The 7,598-nt window shown below is 48.0% G+C and overlaps 39 non-coding genes across 39 annotated transcripts; all 39 read left to right on the plus strand.

The window, feature by feature from the left end:
• Positions 1-17: 17 nt before the first annotated feature.
• LOC148982383 (5S ribosomal RNA) lies at positions 18-136 on the plus strand. Its single transcript, XR_016163728.1, has one exon. It is a non-coding gene; the product is annotated as a 5S ribosomal RNA (ribosomal RNA).
• Positions 137-199: 63 nt separating this feature from the next.
• LOC148982384 (5S ribosomal RNA) lies at positions 200-318 on the plus strand. The gene has a single exon (XR_016165657.1). It is a non-coding gene; the product is annotated as a 5S ribosomal RNA (ribosomal RNA).
• Positions 319-486: 168 nt separating this feature from the next.
• Positions 487-605, plus strand: LOC148982385 (5S ribosomal RNA). Its single transcript, XR_016157828.1, has one exon. It is a non-coding gene; the product is annotated as a 5S ribosomal RNA (ribosomal RNA).
• A 63-nt stretch (positions 606-668) lies between these two features.
• On the plus strand, positions 669-787 carry LOC148982386 (5S ribosomal RNA). Its single transcript, XR_016161300.1, has one exon. It is a non-coding gene; the product is annotated as a 5S ribosomal RNA (ribosomal RNA).
• Positions 788-850: 63 nt separating this feature from the next.
• Positions 851-969, plus strand: LOC148982387 (5S ribosomal RNA). The gene has a single exon (XR_016157839.1). It is a non-coding gene; the product is annotated as a 5S ribosomal RNA (ribosomal RNA).
• Positions 970-1,032: 63 nt separating this feature from the next.
• Positions 1,033-1,151, plus strand: LOC148982388 (5S ribosomal RNA). The gene has a single exon (XR_016157850.1). It is a non-coding gene; the product is annotated as a 5S ribosomal RNA (ribosomal RNA).
• A 63-nt stretch (positions 1,152-1,214) lies between these two features.
• Positions 1,215-1,333, plus strand: LOC148982389 (5S ribosomal RNA). Its single transcript, XR_016157861.1, has one exon. It is a non-coding gene; the product is annotated as a 5S ribosomal RNA (ribosomal RNA).
• A 63-nt stretch (positions 1,334-1,396) lies between these two features.
• Positions 1,397-1,515, plus strand: LOC148982390 (5S ribosomal RNA). The gene has a single exon (XR_016160464.1). It is a non-coding gene; the product is annotated as a 5S ribosomal RNA (ribosomal RNA).
• Positions 1,516-1,578: 63 nt separating this feature from the next.
• On the plus strand, positions 1,579-1,697 carry LOC148982391 (5S ribosomal RNA). Its single transcript, XR_016157872.1, has one exon. It is a non-coding gene; the product is annotated as a 5S ribosomal RNA (ribosomal RNA).
• Positions 1,698-1,760: 63 nt separating this feature from the next.
• LOC148982392 (5S ribosomal RNA) lies at positions 1,761-1,879 on the plus strand. Its single transcript, XR_016157884.1, has one exon. It is a non-coding gene; the product is annotated as a 5S ribosomal RNA (ribosomal RNA).
• A 63-nt stretch (positions 1,880-1,942) lies between these two features.
• LOC148982393 (5S ribosomal RNA) lies at positions 1,943-2,061 on the plus strand. Its single transcript, XR_016163729.1, has one exon. It is a non-coding gene; the product is annotated as a 5S ribosomal RNA (ribosomal RNA).
• A 63-nt stretch (positions 2,062-2,124) lies between these two features.
• On the plus strand, positions 2,125-2,243 carry LOC148982394 (5S ribosomal RNA). The gene has a single exon (XR_016165668.1). It is a non-coding gene; the product is annotated as a 5S ribosomal RNA (ribosomal RNA).
• A 167-nt stretch (positions 2,244-2,410) lies between these two features.
• Positions 2,411-2,529, plus strand: LOC148982395 (5S ribosomal RNA). Its single transcript, XR_016157895.1, has one exon. It is a non-coding gene; the product is annotated as a 5S ribosomal RNA (ribosomal RNA).
• Positions 2,530-2,592: 63 nt separating this feature from the next.
• On the plus strand, positions 2,593-2,711 carry LOC148982396 (5S ribosomal RNA). The gene has a single exon (XR_016160465.1). It is a non-coding gene; the product is annotated as a 5S ribosomal RNA (ribosomal RNA).
• Positions 2,712-2,774: 63 nt separating this feature from the next.
• Positions 2,775-2,892, plus strand: LOC148982397 (5S ribosomal RNA). The gene has a single exon (XR_016163853.1). It is a non-coding gene; the product is annotated as a 5S ribosomal RNA (ribosomal RNA).
• Positions 2,893-2,955: 63 nt separating this feature from the next.
• Positions 2,956-3,074, plus strand: LOC148982398 (5S ribosomal RNA). Its single transcript, XR_016157906.1, has one exon. It is a non-coding gene; the product is annotated as a 5S ribosomal RNA (ribosomal RNA).
• A 63-nt stretch (positions 3,075-3,137) lies between these two features.
• Positions 3,138-3,256, plus strand: LOC148982399 (5S ribosomal RNA). Its single transcript, XR_016162217.1, has one exon. It is a non-coding gene; the product is annotated as a 5S ribosomal RNA (ribosomal RNA).
• A 63-nt stretch (positions 3,257-3,319) lies between these two features.
• Positions 3,320-3,438, plus strand: LOC148982400 (5S ribosomal RNA). The gene has a single exon (XR_016162555.1). It is a non-coding gene; the product is annotated as a 5S ribosomal RNA (ribosomal RNA).
• A 168-nt stretch (positions 3,439-3,606) lies between these two features.
• Positions 3,607-3,725, plus strand: LOC148982401 (5S ribosomal RNA). The gene has a single exon (XR_016157917.1). It is a non-coding gene; the product is annotated as a 5S ribosomal RNA (ribosomal RNA).
• Positions 3,726-3,788: 63 nt separating this feature from the next.
• On the plus strand, positions 3,789-3,907 carry LOC148982402 (5S ribosomal RNA). Its single transcript, XR_016157928.1, has one exon. It is a non-coding gene; the product is annotated as a 5S ribosomal RNA (ribosomal RNA).
• Positions 3,908-3,970: 63 nt separating this feature from the next.
• Positions 3,971-4,089, plus strand: LOC148982403 (5S ribosomal RNA). Its single transcript, XR_016160587.1, has one exon. It is a non-coding gene; the product is annotated as a 5S ribosomal RNA (ribosomal RNA).
• Positions 4,090-4,152: 63 nt separating this feature from the next.
• LOC148982404 (5S ribosomal RNA) lies at positions 4,153-4,271 on the plus strand. The gene has a single exon (XR_016157939.1). It is a non-coding gene; the product is annotated as a 5S ribosomal RNA (ribosomal RNA).
• Positions 4,272-4,334: 63 nt separating this feature from the next.
• Positions 4,335-4,453, plus strand: LOC148982405 (5S ribosomal RNA). Its single transcript, XR_016160466.1, has one exon. It is a non-coding gene; the product is annotated as a 5S ribosomal RNA (ribosomal RNA).
• A 63-nt stretch (positions 4,454-4,516) lies between these two features.
• LOC148982406 (5S ribosomal RNA) lies at positions 4,517-4,635 on the plus strand. Its single transcript, XR_016162148.1, has one exon. It is a non-coding gene; the product is annotated as a 5S ribosomal RNA (ribosomal RNA).
• Positions 4,636-4,698: 63 nt separating this feature from the next.
• LOC148982407 (5S ribosomal RNA) lies at positions 4,699-4,817 on the plus strand. Its single transcript, XR_016157950.1, has one exon. It is a non-coding gene; the product is annotated as a 5S ribosomal RNA (ribosomal RNA).
• Positions 4,818-4,880: 63 nt separating this feature from the next.
• Positions 4,881-4,999, plus strand: LOC148982408 (5S ribosomal RNA). The gene has a single exon (XR_016163730.1). It is a non-coding gene; the product is annotated as a 5S ribosomal RNA (ribosomal RNA).
• A 63-nt stretch (positions 5,000-5,062) lies between these two features.
• On the plus strand, positions 5,063-5,181 carry LOC148982409 (5S ribosomal RNA). Its single transcript, XR_016165679.1, has one exon. It is a non-coding gene; the product is annotated as a 5S ribosomal RNA (ribosomal RNA).
• A 168-nt stretch (positions 5,182-5,349) lies between these two features.
• LOC148982410 (5S ribosomal RNA) lies at positions 5,350-5,468 on the plus strand. Its single transcript, XR_016157961.1, has one exon. It is a non-coding gene; the product is annotated as a 5S ribosomal RNA (ribosomal RNA).
• A 63-nt stretch (positions 5,469-5,531) lies between these two features.
• Positions 5,532-5,650, plus strand: LOC148982411 (5S ribosomal RNA). Its single transcript, XR_016157972.1, has one exon. It is a non-coding gene; the product is annotated as a 5S ribosomal RNA (ribosomal RNA).
• Positions 5,651-5,713: 63 nt separating this feature from the next.
• Positions 5,714-5,832, plus strand: LOC148982412 (5S ribosomal RNA). The gene has a single exon (XR_016160468.1). It is a non-coding gene; the product is annotated as a 5S ribosomal RNA (ribosomal RNA).
• Positions 5,833-5,895: 63 nt separating this feature from the next.
• On the plus strand, positions 5,896-6,013 carry LOC148982413 (5S ribosomal RNA). Its single transcript, XR_016163854.1, has one exon. It is a non-coding gene; the product is annotated as a 5S ribosomal RNA (ribosomal RNA).
• A 63-nt stretch (positions 6,014-6,076) lies between these two features.
• On the plus strand, positions 6,077-6,195 carry LOC148982414 (5S ribosomal RNA). Its single transcript, XR_016157983.1, has one exon. It is a non-coding gene; the product is annotated as a 5S ribosomal RNA (ribosomal RNA).
• Positions 6,196-6,258: 63 nt separating this feature from the next.
• LOC148982415 (5S ribosomal RNA) lies at positions 6,259-6,377 on the plus strand. The gene has a single exon (XR_016160469.1). It is a non-coding gene; the product is annotated as a 5S ribosomal RNA (ribosomal RNA).
• Positions 6,378-6,440: 63 nt separating this feature from the next.
• Positions 6,441-6,559, plus strand: LOC148982416 (5S ribosomal RNA). Its single transcript, XR_016157995.1, has one exon. It is a non-coding gene; the product is annotated as a 5S ribosomal RNA (ribosomal RNA).
• A 63-nt stretch (positions 6,560-6,622) lies between these two features.
• LOC148982417 (5S ribosomal RNA) lies at positions 6,623-6,741 on the plus strand. Its single transcript, XR_016166625.1, has one exon. It is a non-coding gene; the product is annotated as a 5S ribosomal RNA (ribosomal RNA).
• A 63-nt stretch (positions 6,742-6,804) lies between these two features.
• On the plus strand, positions 6,805-6,923 carry LOC148982418 (5S ribosomal RNA). The gene has a single exon (XR_016162615.1). It is a non-coding gene; the product is annotated as a 5S ribosomal RNA (ribosomal RNA).
• A 63-nt stretch (positions 6,924-6,986) lies between these two features.
• Positions 6,987-7,105, plus strand: LOC148982419 (5S ribosomal RNA). Its single transcript, XR_016158006.1, has one exon. It is a non-coding gene; the product is annotated as a 5S ribosomal RNA (ribosomal RNA).
• A 63-nt stretch (positions 7,106-7,168) lies between these two features.
• LOC148982420 (5S ribosomal RNA) lies at positions 7,169-7,287 on the plus strand. Its single transcript, XR_016158018.1, has one exon. It is a non-coding gene; the product is annotated as a 5S ribosomal RNA (ribosomal RNA).
• A 63-nt stretch (positions 7,288-7,350) lies between these two features.
• On the plus strand, positions 7,351-7,469 carry LOC148982421 (5S ribosomal RNA). The gene has a single exon (XR_016158029.1). It is a non-coding gene; the product is annotated as a 5S ribosomal RNA (ribosomal RNA).
• The last annotated feature ends 129 nt before the right edge of the window (positions 7,470-7,598 follow it).

Below are 7,598 nucleotides of genomic sequence, written 5' to 3' on the forward strand. Positions count from 1 at the left end.
TTTTGGCAGCAGATTTCGCTTACGGCCATACCACCTTGAGAACGCCCGAACTCGTCTTATCTCGGAAGCTAAGCAGGGTCGGGCCTGGTTAGTACTTGGATGGGAGACCGCCTGGGAATACCAGGTGCTGTAAGCTTTATGTAGTTTACTACCCTAATGTTCTAACCATTCAAATAGCCCAATTTTGGCAGCAGATTTCGCTTACGGCCATACCACCTTGAAAACGCCCGAACTCGTCTGATCTCGGAAGCTAAGCAGGGTCGGGCCTGGTTAGTACTTGGATGGGAGACCGCCTGGGAATACCAGGTGCTGTAAGCTTTATTGTTTAAAAAAAAAAAAAAAAAGAGTCAATGAAATGTTTCAAAAATCCTAAATTGTCTTTTTTCCCCCTCAAAATTCCTGAAATAGTCTCTCAGTTTCTTCAGAAAGCCTGAAAGAGTCTCTTTTTTTTCTTCTTCAAATAGCCCAATTTTGGCAGCAGATTTCGCTTACGGCCATACCACCTTGAGAACGCCCGAACTCGTCTGATCTCGGAAGCTAAGCAGGGTCGGGCCTGGTTAGTACTTGGATGGGAGACCGCCTGGGAATACCAGGTGCTGTAAGCTTTATGTAGTTTACTACCCTAATGTTCTAACCATTCAAATAGCCCAATTTTGGCAGCAGATTTCGCTTACAGCCATACCACCTTGAGAACGCCCGAACACGTCTGATCTCGGAAGCTAAGCAGGGTCGGGCCTGGTTAGTACTTGGATGGGAGACCGCCTGGGAATACCAGGTGCTGTAAGCTTTATGTAGTTTACTACCGTAATGTTCTAACCATTCAAATAGCCCAATTTTGGCAGCAGATTTCGCTTACGGCCATACCACCTTGAGAACGCCCGAACTCGTCTGATCTCGGAAGCTAAGCAGGGTCGGGCCTGGTTAGTACTTGGATGGGAGACCGCCTGGGAATACCAGGTGCTGTAAGCTTTATGTAGTTTACTACCCTAATGTTCTAACCATTCAAATAGCCCAATTTTGGCAGCAGATTTCGCTTACGGCCATACCACCTTGAGAACGCCCGAACTCGTCTGATCTCGGAAGCTAAGCAGGGTCGGGCCTGGTTAGTACTTGGATGGGAGACCGCCTGGGAATACCAGGTGCTGTAAGCTTTATGTAGTTTACTACCCTAATGTTCTAACCATTCAAATAGCCCAATTTTGGCAGCAGATTTCGCTTACGGCCATACCACCTTGAGAACGCCCGAACTCGTCTGATCTCGGAAGCTAAGCAGGGTCGGGCCTGGTTAGTACTTGGATGGGAGACCGCCTGGGAATACCAGGTGCTGTAAGCTTAATATAGTTTACTACCCTAATGTTCTAACCATTCAAATAGCCCAATTTTGGCAGCAGATTTCGCTTACGGCCATACCACCTTGAGAACGCCCGAACACGTCTGATCTCGGAAGCTAAGCAGGGTCGGGCCTGGTTAGTACTTGGATGGGAGACCGCCTGGGAATACCAGGTGCTGTAAGCTTTATGTAGTTTACTACCCTAATGTTCTAACCATTCAAATAGCCCAATTTTGGCAGCAGATTTCGCTTACGGCCATACCACCTTGAGAACGCCCGAACTCGTCTGATCTCGGAAGCTAAGCAGGGTCGGGCCTGGTTAGTACTTGGATGGGAGACCGCCTGGGAATACCAGGTGCTGTAAGCTTTATGTAGTTTACTACCCTAATGTTCTAACCATTCAAATAGCCCAATTTTGGCAGCAGATTTCGCTTACGGCCATACCACCTTGAGAACGCCCGAACTCGTCTGATCTCGGAAGCTAAGCAGGGTCGGGCCTGGTTAGTACTTGGATGGGAGACCGCCTGGGAATACCAGGTGCTGTAAGCTTTAAATAGTTTACTACCCTAATGTTCTAACCATTCAAATAGCCCAATTTTGGCAGCAGATTTCGCTTACGGCCATACCACCTTGAGAACGCCCGAACTCGTCTTATCTCGGAAGCTAAGCAGGGTCGGGCCTGGTTAGTACTTGGATGGGAGACCGCCTGGGAATACCAGGTGCTGTAAGCTTTATGTAGTTTACTACCCTAATGTTCTAACCATTCAAATAGCCCAATTTTGGCAGCAGATTTCGCTTACGGCCATACCACCTTGAAAACGCCCGAACTCGTCTGATCTCGGAAGCTAAGCAGGGTCGGGCCTGGTTAGTACTTGGATGGGAGACCGCCTGGGAATACCAGGTGCTGTAAGCTTTATTGTTTAAAAAATAAAAAAAAAGGGTCAATGAAATGGTTCAAAAATCCTAAATTGTCTTTTTTCCCCCTCAAAATTCCTGAAATAGTCTCTCAGTTTCTTCAGAAAGCCTGAAAGAGTCTCTTTTTTTTCTTCTTCAAATAGCCCAATTTTGGCAGCAGGTTTCGCTTACGGCCATACCACCTTGAGAACGCCCGAACTCGTCTGATCTCGGAAGCTAAGCAGGGTCGGGCCTGGTTAGTACTTGGATGGGAGACCGCCTGGGAATACCAGGTGCTGTAAGCTTTATGTAGTTTACTACCCTAATGTTCTAACCATTCAAATAGCCCAATTTTGGCAGCAGATTTCGCTTACGGCCATACCACCTTGAGAACGCCCGAACACGTCTGATCTCGGAAGCTAAGCAGGGTCGGGCCTGGTTAGTACTTGGATGGGAGACCGCCTGGGAATACCAGGTGCTGTAAGCTTTATGTAGTTTACTACCCTAATGTTCTAACCATTCAAATAGCCCAATTTTGGCAGCAGATTTCGCTTACGGCCATACCACCTTGAGAACGCCCGAACTCGTCTGATCTCGGAAGCTAAGCAGGGTCGGGCTGGTTAGTACTTGGATGGGAGACCGCCTGGGAATACCAGGTGCTGTAAGCTTTATATAGTTTACTACCCTAATGTTCTAACCATTCAAATAGCCCAATTTTGGCAGCAGATTTAGCTTACGGCCATACCACCTTGAGAACGCCCGAACTCGTCTGATCTCGGAAGCTAAGCAGGGTCGGGCCTGGTTAGTACTTGGATGGGAGACCGCCTGGGAATACCAGGTGCTGTAAGCTTTATATAGTTTACTACCCTAATGTTCTAACCATTCAAATAGCCCAATTTTGGCAGCAGATTTCGCTTACGGCCATCCCACCTTGAGAACGCCCGAACTCGTCTGATCTCGGAAGCTAAGCAGGGTCGGGCCTGGTTAGTACTTGGATGGGAGACCGCCTGGGAATACCAGGTGCTGTAAGCTTTATGTAGTTTACTACCCTAATGTTCTAACCATTCAAATAGCCCAATTTTGGCAACAGATTTCGCTTACGGCCATACCACATTGAAAACGCCCGAACTCGTCTGATCTCGGAAGCTAAGCAGGGTCGGGCCTGGTTAGTACTTGGAAGGGAGACCGCCTGGGAATACCAGGTGCTGTAAGCTTTATTGTTTAAAAAAAAAAAAAAAAAGAGTCAATGAAATGTTTCAAAAATCCTAAATTGTTTTTTTTCCCCCTCAAAATTCCTGAAATAGTCTCTCAGTTTCTTCAGAAAGCCTGAAAGAGTCTCTTTTTTTTCTTCTTCAAATAGCCCAATTTTGGCAGCAGATTTCGCTTACGGCCATACCACCTTGAGAACGCCCGAACTCGTCTGATCTCGGAAGCTAAGCAGGGTCGGGCCTGGTTAGTACTTGGATGGGAGACCGCCTGGGAATACCAGGTGCTGTAAGCTTTATGTAGTTTACTACCCTAATGTTCTAACCATTCAAATAGCCCAATTTTGGCAGCAGATTTCGCTTACGGCCATACCACCTTGAGAACGCCCGAACTCGTCTGATCTCGGAAGCTAAGCAGGGTCGGGCCTGGTTAGTACTTGGATGGGAGACCGCCTGGGAATACCAGGTGCTGTAAGCTTTATGTAGTTTACTACCCTAATGTTCTAACCATTCAAATAGCCCAATTTTGGCAGCAGATTTAGCTTACGGCCATACCACCTTGAGAACGCCCGAGCTCGTCTGATCTCGGAAGCTAAGCAGGGTCGGGCCTGGTTAGTACTTGGATGGGAGACCGCCTGGGAATACCAGGTGCTGTAAGCTTTATGTAGTTTACTACCCTAATGTTCTAACCATTCAAATAGCCCAATTTTGGCAGCAGATTTCGCTTACGGCCATACCACCTTGAGAACGCCCGAACTCGTCTGATCTCGGAAGCTAAGCAGGGTCGGGCCTGGTTAGTACTTGGATGGGAGACCGCCTGGGAATACCAGGTGCTGTAAGCTTAATATAGTTTACTACCCTAATGTTCTAACCATTCAAATAGCCCAATTTTGGCAGCAGATTTCGCTTACGGCCATACCACCTTGAGAACGCCCGAACACGTCTGATCTCGGAAGCTAAGCAGGGTCGGGCCTGGTTAGTACTTGGATGGGAGACCGCCTGGGAATACCAGGTGCTGTAAGCTTTATGTAGTTTACTACCCTAATGTTCTAACCATTCAAATAGCCCAATTTTGGCAGCAGATTTCACTTACGGCCATACCACCTTGAGAACGCCCGAACTCGTCTGATCTCGGAAGCTAAGCAGGGTCGGGCCTGGTTAGTACTTGGATGGGAGACCGCCTGGGAATACCAGGTGCTGTAAGCTTTATGTAGTTTACTACCCTAATGTTCTAACCATTCAAATAGCCCAATTTTGGCAGCAGATTTCGCTTACGGCCATACCACCTTGAGAACGCCCGAACTCGTCTGATCTCGGAAGCTAAGCAGGGTCGGGCCTGGTTAGTACTTGGATGGGAGACCGCCTGGGAATACCAGGTGCTGTAAGCTTTATATAGTTTACTACCCTAATGTTCTAACCATTCAAATAGCCCAATTTTGGCAGCAGATTTCGCTTACGGCCATACCACCTTGAGAACGCCCGAACTCGTCTTATCTCGGAAGCTAAGCAGGGTCGGGCCTGGTTAGTACTTGGATGGGAGACCGCCTGGGAATACCAGGTGCTGTAAGCTTTATGTAGTTTACTACCCTAATGTTCTAACCATTCAAATAGCCCAATTTTGGCAGCAGATTTCGCTTACGGCCATACCACCTTGAAAACGCCCGAACTCGTCTGATCTCGGAAGCTAAGCAGGGTCGGGCCTGGTTAGTACTTGGATGGGAGACCGCCTGGGAATACCAGGTGCTGTAAGCTTTATTGTTTAAAAAAAAAAAAAAAAAGAGTCAATGAAATGTTTCAAAAATCCTAAATTGTCTTTTTTCCCCCTCAAAATTCCTGAAATAGTCTCTCAGTTTCTTCAGAAAGCCTGAAAGAGTCTCTTTTTTTTCTTCTTCAAATAGCCCAATTTTGGCAGCAGATTTCGCTTACGGCCATACCACCTTGAGAACGCCCGAACTCGTCTGATCTCGGAAGCTAAGCAGGGTCGGGCCTGGTTAGTACTTGGATGGGAGACCGCCTGGGAATACCAGGTGCTGTAAGCTTTATGTAGTTTACTACCCTAATGTTCTAACCATTCAAATAGCCCAATTTTGGCAGCAGATTTCGCTTACGGCCATACCACCTTGAGAACGCCCGAACTCGTCTGATCTCGGAAGCTAAGCAGGGTCGGGCCTGGTTAGTACTTGGATGGGAGACCGCCTGGGAATACCAGGTGCTGTAAGCTTTATGTAGTTTACTACCCTAATGTTCTAACCATTCAAATAGCCCAATTTTGGCAGCAGATTTCGCTTACGGCCATACCACCTTGAGAACGCCCGAACACGTCTGATCTCGGAAGCTAAGCAGGGTCGGGCCTGGTTAGTACTTGGATGGGAGACCGCCTGGGAATACCAGGTGCTGTAAGCTTTATGTAGTTTACTACCCTAATGTTCTAACCATTCAAATAGCCCAATTTTGGCAGCAGATTTCGCTTACGGCCATACCACCTTGAGAACGCCCGAACTCGTCTGATCTCGGAAGCTAAGCAGGGTCGGGCTGGTTAGTACTTGGATGGGAGACCGCCTGGGAATACCAGGTGCTGTAAGCTTTATATAGTTTACTACCCTAATGTTCTAACCATTCAAATAGCCCAATTTTGGCAGCAGATTTAGCTTACGGCCATACCACCTTGAGAACGCCCGAACTCGTCTGATCTCGGAAGCTAAGCAGGGTCGGGCCTGGTTAGTACTTGGATGGGAGACCGCCTGGGAATACCAGGTGCTGTAAGCTTTATGTAGTTTACTACCCTAATGTTCTAACCATTCAAATAGCCCAATTTTGGCAGCAGATTTCGCTTACGGCCATACCACCTTGAGAACGCCCGAACACGTCTGATCTCGGAAGCTAAGCAGGGTCGGGCCTGGTTAGTACTTGGATGGGAGACCGCCTGGGAATACCAGGTGCTGTAAGCTTTATGTAGTTTACTACCCTAATGTTCTAACCATTCAAATAGCCCAATTTTGGCAGCAGATTTCGCTTACGGCCATACCACCTTGAGAACGCCCGAACTCGTCTGATCTCGGAAGCTAAGCAGGGTCGGGCCTGGTTAGTACTTGGATGGGAGACCGCCTGGGAATACCAGGTGCTGTAAGCTTTATGTAGTTTACTACCCTAATGTTCTAACCATTCAAATAGCCCAATTTTGGCAGCAGATTTCGCTTACGGCCATACCACCTTGAGAACGCCCGAACTCATCTGATCTCGGAAGCTAAGCAGGGTCGGGCCTGGTTAGTACTTGGATGGGAGACCGCCTGGGAATACCAGGTGCTGTAAGCTTTATGTAGTTTACTACCCTAATGTTCTAACCATTCAAATAGCCCAATTTTGGCAGGAGATTTCGCTTACGACCATACCACCTTGAGAACGCCCGAACTCGTCTGATCTCGGAAGCTAAGCAGGGTCGGGCCTGGTTAGTACTTGGATGGGAGACCGCCTGGGAATACCAGGTGCTGTAAGCTTTATGTAGTTTACTACCCTAATGTTCTAACCATTCAAATAGCCCAATTTTGGCAGCAGATTTCGCTTACGGCCATACCACCTTGAGAACGCCCGAACTCGTCTGATCTCGGAAGCTAAGCAGGGTCGGGCCTGGTTAGTACTTGGATGGGAGACCGCCTGGGAATACCAGGTGCTGTAAGCTTTATGTAGTTTACTACCCTAATGTTCTAACCATTCAAATAGCCCAATTTTGGCAGCAGATTTCGCTTACGGCCATACCACCTTGAGAACGCCCGAACTCGTCTGATCTCGGAAGCTAAGCAGGGTCGGGCCTGGTTAGTACTTGGATGGGAGACCGCCTGGGAATACCAGGTGCTGTAAGCTTTATGTAGTTTACTACCCTAATGTTCTAACCATTCAAATAGCCCAATTTTGGCAGCAGATTTCGCTTACGGCCATACCACCTTGAGAACGCCCGAACTCGTCTGATCTCGGAAGCTAAGCAGGGTCGGGCCTGGTTAGTACTTGGATGGGAGACCGCCTGGGAATACCAGGTGCTGTAAGCTTTATGTAGTTTACTACCCTAATGTTCTAACCATTCAAATAGCCCAATTTTGGCAGCAGATTTCGCTTACGGCCATACCACCTTGAGAACGCCCGAACTCGTCTGATCTCGGAAGCTAAGCAGGGTCGGG

Source organism: Pimephales promelas, chromosome 3 (assembly GCF_988280905.1).
Source record: "Pimephales promelas chromosome 3, fPimPro1.hap1.1, whole genome shotgun sequence".
Lineage (NCBI taxonomy): Eukaryota > Metazoa > Chordata > Actinopteri > Cypriniformes > Leuciscidae > Pimephales > Pimephales promelas.